General features: G+C 41.0%; 1 long non-coding RNA gene across 1 annotated transcript; it reads right to left on the bottom strand.

Annotated features, from left to right (window-relative positions):
* Positions 1-119: 119 nt before the first annotated feature.
* LOC131730521 (uncharacterized) lies at positions 120-5666 on the bottom strand. Its single transcript, XR_009324086.1, has 3 exons — positions 5225-5666; positions 4849-4951; positions 120-252 (listed from the first exon to the last, which is right to left on the bottom strand). It is a non-coding gene; the product is annotated as an uncharacterized LOC131730521 (long non-coding RNA).
* Positions 5667-9519: the final 3853 nt, after the last annotated feature.

The following is a 9519-nucleotide window of genomic DNA, read 5'->3' as shown; positions in this document are numbered from 1 at the left end:
GAGAAAGACTTCTAGTGGAAACGTTTGCCATTGAATTTACACTGAAGACACTGAGAAAGACTTCTAGCGGAAACGTTTGCCGTTGAATTTACACTGTAGGCCTCTCGACTGACCTTTGCCCTCCATGACCTTGACGAAGTTGGCGTTGTAGTTGCTGCTGATCAGTTTCTCTTCCAGGTCAAAGGTCCTCTTGCCCTCGATCTCGTCGTCCGAGATTCCATCGTCCTGATAGCGCCTCCTGGTGCCAGAACGCTGCAACAGCAACAGAGAGGAATCGCATTTACTGATTGATTTTATTGAACGTTAGAAACTGTGTTTTGAGACTCCCGCTGCACAGCAGTGTGATCCAGTCCTGGTTTCACTAGGAGTTTAATAATAAGACACACCTGAGCTTGTTAGCTAGACACACTGGGGCTGATCAAGCTGGTAGTAAAACCTGGACTGGGTGACGCTGCTGTGCAATAGGAGTCTGATTCCCAGCCCTGCATTTTCCTATAAAAAAGTCAGTCATTCTTCCACTGTGTGTGTGTGTGTGTGGGGGGGGGGGGGGGGGGGGGGGGGGTAACAGATTTTGTGTCACAGCAGGAGGGGGGGGGGGGGGGGTATTAGATCAAGCCCATCCGTCGTCCCGTCCCTCTCCCCTCTCTCCCATCTGTTCAATGCCCGATATAAACTTATTATAATTGGCTTCTATAGCAGAAGCCTTTATCCAAGGTGATTTACAGAGGCCTGGGCGTGTGACAACGTCTCGCCCGAAGGACGGAGCACAAGGAGGTTCAGTGAGCCGGAGATTTGAACCGGGGACCTCCTGGTTAGAAGCCCTTTTCTTTAACCACCGAGCCACACAGCCTCCTATGAATCCATACATACCACAAGACTCAGACAAGCCATGAATAATCATAAAATACAACACATCCTGGCACACCTCCCTCCCTGGTCATTTTAACACCTGAAAAAGGAAGGAAGGAAGAAAAGAGGAGGAGCTTCTGAACTGAAGCCCAGGTCCGGCTACAAGGCTAGTCTGAGTTTATACTGCAGCTGTCAGTGAAATCACAACAACTCTGTGCTTCAGAGAGGGAGGAAGCTCGCGTGCCTGCCTGCAGATAGAGAGATAGGAGAGAGAGATAGAGAGGTAGACAGGAGATAAATAGAGAGATAGGAGATAGATATATTATATACACGTCTCTCTCTCTCAAAGGTATTGCAGGTAGACACAGCTTGTTTACAGCACTGCTTTGTCCATCCAGCTGAAGGGCTTGAAGTCCAAAACATTGCGATTGATTGATTTTTGTTATTCACCTTGTGTGTGTATCTACATTACCTTTCATTATTATAGATAGATAGGAGATAGAGATAGATAGAGATAGAACCTCAGTACCTTTGTGAACATAAACCAACTGGCAAGCCAACAATGACAGAGCAGAATGCACACACACACACACACAGAGACGCACACCGAGACAGACGCACACACCACAGAGACACACCGAGACACAGACGCACACACACACACACACAGAGACGCACACCGAGACAGACGCACACCACACTGAGACAGACACACACACACCCACTGAGACAGAGGCACACACCAGACAGACACACACTGAGACACAGACACACACTGAGACACAGAGACACACACCAGACAGACACACACCCACTGAGACAGAGGCACACACCAGACAGACACACACTGAGACACAGACGCACACACAGACACACACCCACACTGAGACACAGAGACACACACCAGACAGACACACACACACACACTGAGACAGACGCGCACACAGAGACACACGCACACTGAGACACAGAGACACACACCAGACAGACACACACTGAGACACAGAGACACACACCAGACAGACACACACACTGAGACGCGCGCACACACACACAGAGCTAATGTGAAGGAATGCAGTGAACTTTCAGCCAGTAACTATAATGCAGGGCTGGGAACGAGACTCCCGCTGCACAGCAGTGTGATCCAGTCCTGGTTTCACTAGGAGTTTAATAATAAGACACACCTGAGCTTGTTAGCTAGACACACTGGGGGCTGATCAAGCTGGTAGTAAAACCTGGACTGGATCACACTGCTGTGGGATAGGAGTCTGATTCCCAGGCCTGCAATGTCATTTAATTGTGGGACACACTTCAGCTGCAAGGTTTGTATTCATGTGTTTATTTAATTGAACAGGAGGGGCTGGATATCTTCTGTGCCAGCCTCTAAACACTGTGCATCACGTAAACTAACTGGACAAGCGACCAGGCCCGCTGTCTGTGCAGTGCAGGGCAGGGAAACGCTGCAAAACCTTCGCCTTGTGTTATTTTTTCAGTTTTGCCTTGTCAAGTCTCTGCGACACCGCGTCGAGGAGGAGGATTCAAACCGTTACGCTTCAGACGCAGTTTCAGCACCATTTCTCAGTCCACCCTCCGGACGAGACGCGTGCGGCTCTGCGGCGGAACAACCGCCAACAAAAACGCGTTTAAAATCAAGAAACATAAAAACGCGTTAAAAACGAACATGTTAGAACCTGCCTTTGAAATGATACGTATGGAAATCCTATCGAGGTAAATGAAAATACAAAAAAAAAGTCAAGTCAGGGTCTAAATGTTATCAGATAACAGTTTTAATATAAAATTGGGCGCGTCTTCTCGTGATAAATTATTAATAATACCGTCAAAACTTTAAAAAAACAGCTTTACAGTACCTAACTTACCAGGAGCATTTTAAAAACACAATTCACGAATAATAATAATAATAATAATAATAATAATGCTTGCTTCTGTGAAAGCAGGTACTATAAATAAAAGGCGGGATTTAAAAAAAATTGAAGGAAAGTCAGATTTTTTTTAATTTTTTTTTAAGTTCATAATTTGACGAGTTATTATATTCTTATTAAAACGTGTTTTTGTGTGTGTGTATCGCCATTAACACTTATTATAATTACACCGAATGCGAAGAGACATACCTGGCGATAAATATATTTTAAAAAAGACATTTAACATACAAACCTTCACACAGTAACACAAAAACACACGTATCACAATACGGGTCAATAAATAAATAGTATCTAATTTAAATAATACGAGACGAGCTTGGCTTTCAGTCCACACTTTTATAAATTGAGAGGCACGACATTTTAAACAAGTTATTTTACTTCTCAAAGCTACGGCCGTCATTCCCAAAGCTAACAAATATTAATAAAATTATATTCAAAGTTTCAAAGCAGGCCTGGTTTTGAACAAACTACACGATAATGTGTATTTTCTTGTAGAAACGGGGTGTTAACACACACACAAAATATTTACATTTCAAATCTCGAATCTGATATAAACTCGAATTCTGTTGTAGAAATTGGCGAGTTTAAATTCGAGTTCGATTCGATTTTTTTTTAAGCAGGCGGTTTTTAAACGTATTAAAAAATGTCACGATAGAGATCATAAAAATGTGCTTTTCTTCAGAAATTAATTAGTCATAAGGAGCCCCCACACACACACACACACAAAATAAACTTTCACTTAAAAACACACGTAATAAAGCGAGTTAAACTCGAACACAAACCACGAATACTCAATTCAGCACCACAGAAAAACAGCCAGGACTACAAGTAACGTGACTCTGATTATCAAAAGATTAAAAAATAATACAAAACACAACCATATCTGACTCAAATTCCGCGCTAAGGTTGCAATAATATGACAACAAAATCAATAAAAAGTCAAAAAAGAAAAGTCGAATTCGAAGTCAGACCCAGAGATTTGTTTATAAACTTCTTTATACACAAACTTTTTTTCTCTCCGCCTACACGAAGATAAAATTAACCTTAGATCTTAAAAAAAAGCCAGTTTAAGTTCAGAAATGTATTATATATGTAGTTATATAGACACGTTATAGGTAGTATTTTGCTTGGCGCATATAATTCAGTTCACCTGACCCTAGATTTGCTGTTTATAATTTAGTTACAGCAAGGATATCTAAATTAAGTCAGAAACAGGCAGGGAAATGTTGATAAAACGCCTGATTGTTCAATTTAAAATCAGTTTTACATACACACGTGTTTGTGTTTGTCTCATTTTAAAAGCTAGCTATCCAGATTTAAATACGCTGAAGTGTATTCATATTAATGACCAAATAATAATTTAATAGGCGCCATGTTATGTAAAAATAAATTAACTTCTGTAATAAAAACACACACACAATACTGTTGGACTAGGTCGTATTTATTTATTTTTTGGGGCATTCAAGTTAGCTTATATTTTAATTTAATGTACATATTTTATATTTGAAAAAACACACCATCCCAACACTTAAGATAACACGTTATAAATCGATATACACGCTCTATCAGTTATTGCAAGTTCGGGGTACTTGGGAAAAGGGTCTTTAAACAAAAAAAACGAGGTTTTCACCTATAAAAAGTGTAAAAAATGACATTATAACAAAACACACTCTCTAAAATGTTGTTTGGTGTTAAAAAAACGGCGCCACGCCAAAAAAGAAAAAGGTTTTTTTTAAAAATAAATCCGATTTCAGCACCATTGCTTGACTAGGCTGGAGATCCATCAAAAGTTATCTTATTACAAAAACTATGCAAACTGAAGAAAAAGGAGATCGCTTTTTAATTGGTATTAAAAACAGCATCAATCGAGAATATCAAATTAAACTGTTGTTGTTGTTGTTAGGGTGACTTTATTTCAATACAGTTTTAAAACCCCTCATGCTGTTTTTTAAAATCTGCAGGGACGTGTGTTCATAAAACAGCACGACCTCAGGAGGAAATTAATCTTAAATATTAAAAAAATAAAATAACAAAAGTTTCACAAAAGTTTCGTACTTACCAGTCTCTTGCTGTAGCGCACTTTCGCCCCTTCTGGCTCCATCGTTATTTTAATATTAATAATACTTCATCTGTGCCCCGCCGTCGAAGTGTAGAGAGAGTGTCTGCGTTTTGAAGAAAAAAAACTAAATAAAAATGATAATAATGATAATAATAATAATATTTTTCTGTCTCGTTTGGTTTCCCCTTTTCCCCGTGGCCTAAGTTTATTTCCACTTAGGAAGTAGACTTCATCTCCGCCACCAAAAACACACGTTATAAAATATCACGAAAACGTAAAAGCAGTGGCTTTCCTTTTTTTAAAAAAAGAAAAAAGGCGAATAAATAACACCAAAAAAAATAAATTAAAGCGGTTTACGAAAATGAAAGCGTCTTACTTTCCCTTCTGTTCGCGTCCCTGTATCTGTGTGTGAATTACACAGAGAGGCATTTGAAAATATCCACGGAAAACGGCATTTAAAAAAAAAAAAAAAAAAGAGGGGGTTGAGTCGGTTTTAAATATATTTATTTATATTTTTTTTTTCGTAAATGTTCGTCTCTCTCCGCTTCGGCTTTCTTCCTCTCCCGTTTCCGTGAGTCGGGGTTTCTTGTGTTGTTTGCGAGACCCTTCGAGAAGCTTTATTTCGTGTTATTATTTTTATTTATTTCATTGTTTTGTTTGTTTTTTAGATTCGCGAAACTGCCTTGCGAGATTATTTTTTGTTACCCGTTAAAGTTGAACTCGCCTCAGCCTTTCCGCCATTTTCAACTCGTCACAAAACACACTCTCCAGCTCCGCCAGCGTCCAGGGACACGCCTCCCGCACTTTCGCAGCCAATGCGAACCGAGCAGCCAGCCGCCGATGGGCAGACCTGCACGCCACTCAAAGGGTCCGACGACCGACGATTGGTTAACCTGAACCCGCATCCCACGTGGGTCGACACACTTGACCAATCGGGGAGGAGGGTTTGGACTAAAGCGCGCTCCCGTTGCTCAAAACGCGTTGTCAATCATCGACAGCGCCCCTGGTGATTGGCGAACACGCTGTCAGTCTCTTTGGCAAACATCCCCGCCCCCTCTGCTCCCGAGGCGAAAACCGCGAATGCCTCCGCGAGGCTCCAAACAGACCAATCAGCAGCCTGCGAAAGATCTGATTTTTTTTTTTTTTTTTTTTTTTTTTTTTTTTTTTTCCGATTGGCTGGTTTTGACCGTTAAAAGGCTCGAGCGCGCCGGCTGATTTGATTTCAGGCGTTCTAAAACCGCCCGTTGAGACCCCGCCCACAACCTGGCGGCGCGTCTCTTTATTGGAGTTCGAATGTGGGTCTGAGCTTCTGATTGGCTGTAGGGACGGCGGCAGTCGCGCTCGATTGGCTGGCTGGCTGACTGAAAAAAACAAAACTATTCCCCCAGAGGAAAAATAAATCAAAAGCTTCGAGGGGTTAATGAGGGAGCGTCGAGAGACGAGGCGAACAATTATTAAAAATATATATATATATATAAACATAACAACTGCCTAATCTCTTTAAACAGTCAAAAAAATAAGAACATACTATATATATATATCGAAACATTTCTAAAATTAGACAAAGGTTTTTGTCGAGTTTTTCAACAACTTTCACCGTCTTCGGTATGTTGTGTAGCATTATTAATATGAGATAAATATTAAAACAGGTGATATTGTTTTTAAAAAAAAACGGCACTCAAATTATAAAATGGAGGAAAACAGGAAAAAAGAAAACTTAAAATGAGCCAAAATGTTGGCCAACCTTGTTGAATTGATCCTCACAGAGCTCTGCCCATAATAATATTATTATTTATATATATGTTATTAATATACTATCCGTGGGAGCGCCATTATAGACGAAACAACGACCAGGGGAGGCAGACATTTACACAGGAAACATTTCTGTACAGACAGACCCTTGTACCTTCAGAGGCGTTGAGCAGATAAAAAAAATTAAATAAACCTCAACTCGCACGGCGTGTCTTTCTTTGAATTTGTCCGCCTTATCTTTCAAGAGATAAGACCAGTCGTTTCACGAAAGTGAAACGTCGACCTAAGTTTATTACAAGCGGCTTCTTAAACAAACAAACAAAACGAAACCGGAATAAACAAATCCAAACTAGATGACTTGTTAAAGATTAAACCAAACACCGTGAGTCGTTGATATATTGTAAACGTGTAAGTGTGTGTGTATACAGTGATTATAAATTACAACGTTTTAAGATGTTTACAGTCAAAGTAGGACTGATGAGTAGAGCTGCTGGCTACTGTACTTTTAAAAAATAAATAAAATAAAATAAAATTCATAAATAAATCAATGTCTTCATAAGTTGCAGTTCCTCTTTTTTTCCAGCAGATGTCAGACTAGCCTAAGCGATAGACAAGCGTGACAGAGACAATACCTGCATGTTATATTTTGTATTTCTCTATGAGATTTTACAAACAGAACGTCCCCGCCCTGTCAAAATTAACAGAGTGTCGTTTAGTACAGTCGCTGCTGTTTCTGAAAATGTAAGCACTGTTTGTTTCATCCAACACTGCTGTATTCAGGTCTATATATATATATATATTTCTTACTGCTGTGTGTCTCCTATCCACTAGGGGGAAGAGTGTTGCAGGAAGGGGGCAGGTTAATAACGGCACAACACTGCTGTATTCAGGGCTATATATATATTTCTTACTGCTGTGTGTCTCCTATCCACTAGAGGGCAGAGTGGTGCAGGAAGGGGGCAGGTTAATAACGACACAACACTGCTGTATTCAGGGCTAGTATATATATATTTCTTACTGCTGTGTGTCTCCTATCCACTAGGGGGCAGTGTTGCAGGAAGGGGGCAGGTTAATAACGACACAACACTGCTGTATTCAGGGCTATATATATATTTCTTACTGCTGTGTGTCTCCTATCCACTAGGGGGCAGAGTGTTGCAGGAAGGGGGCAGGTTAATAACGGCACAACACTGCTGTATTCAGGGCTATATATATATTTCTTACTGCTGTGTGTCTCCTATCCACTAGGGGGCAGTGTTGCAGGAAGGGGGCAGGTTAATAACGGCACAACACTGCTGTATTCAGGGCTATATATATATTTCTTACTGCTGTGTGTCTCCTATCCACTAGGGGGCAGTGTTGCACGAAGGGGGCAGGTTAATAACGGCACAACACTGCTGTATTCAGGGCTATATATATATTTCTTACTGCTGTGTGTCTCCTATCCACTAGGGGGCAGTGTTGCAGGAAGGGGTCAGGTTAATAACGACACAACACTGCTGTCATTTAGACATGATTCTGAGAGCTCTCTGGAGGACACAGCGTTTGCTTTTAAACTTTTTATTCATTATTTTTCTTCAGAAAACGATACACAGTGAATCTGAAATCCAGCCATTTTTCACAGGAAAAAAAAACAAAAAAAACAGCCATGAATTATTATTACAATCAAGGGGTTTGGTAACGCGTTATATTGCGTGGCACAAATTAATACTAAATAGAAATGCAACTGCATATTAAATTCACGTTAAATTAATATTTAATAGAAATGCAATTGCATATTAAATTCACGTTAAATTAATATTTAATAGAAATGCAATTGCATATTAAATTCACGCTAAATTATTCCCTGTTAGTTTCCATTAACATTTAAGTCAGATTAACTGTATTTTCAATTAGAAACGTGATATAAATGGAAGTGACGTGCCATTGCATTTTCAATCGATATTTGATTAACATTGAGCAAGAAACCAGCTATTGCATATTTATTAAATATTAATTTAACATTCATTTAATATCAATTGCATGTCTCTTGCATATGTATTTAGTATTAATTTATGCCACTGACACACACACACAAACACACACACAGACACACACACACACACACACACACACACACACAGACACACACTGACACACACAGACACTGAGACACACACACACACAGACAATGTCGACCCAGGGGACTTTTTTGACCTGAAAAAAGAAACAAGGACCAGGGGAATGGAGATTAGATAAAGGGGCATTCAGAACAGAAAATAGGAGGCACTTTTTTACACAGAGAATTGTGAGGGTCTGGAACCAACTCCCCAGTAATGTTGTTGAAGCTGACACCCTGGGATCCTTCAAGAAGCTGCTTGATGAGATTCTGGGATCAGAACTTTCTTATGTTCTTATAAGGGATGTATTTCTACGGCAGACCTGGGTGTCACTCCCCGCTGTGATCGTGTGATTAACTGTTGTTTCCACGTCACGCTAATTGCAGCTGGACTTTGGCTCAGCTGTCTAACTGTAACTGTGTTTTCTGTATCGTGTCACTGACAGCTTCCAGTTCTGTTTCTCCCCTTTCCAGACTGAATCGTTCTCCCTCCCTCCCTCCCTCCCTCCAGGCTGAATCGTTCTCTCTCTCTCTCTCCCTCCCTCCAGGCTGAATCGTTCTCTCTCTCTCCCTCCCTTCCTCCAGGCTGAATCGTTCTCTCTCTCTCTCTCCCTCCCTCCAGGCTGAATCGTTCTCTCTCTCCCTCCCTCCCTCCCTCCAGGCTGAATCGTTCTCCCTCCCTCCCTCCAGGCTGAATCGTTCTCTCTCTCTCTCCCTCCCTCCAGGCTGAATCGTTCTCTCTCTCTCCCTCCCTTCCTCCAGGCTGAATCGTTCTCTCTCTCTCTCTCCCTCCCTCCAGGCTGAATCGTTCTCTCCCTCCC

The sequence above is a fragment of the Acipenser ruthenus genome, unplaced genomic scaffold (assembly GCF_902713425.1).
Source record: "Acipenser ruthenus unplaced genomic scaffold, fAciRut3.2 maternal haplotype, whole genome shotgun sequence".
Taxonomy (NCBI): domain Eukaryota; kingdom Metazoa; phylum Chordata; class Actinopteri; order Acipenseriformes; family Acipenseridae; genus Acipenser; species Acipenser ruthenus.
Note: the sequence above shows the minus strand (reverse complement) of the source record. Positions and strands in the feature narration are given on the sequence as shown.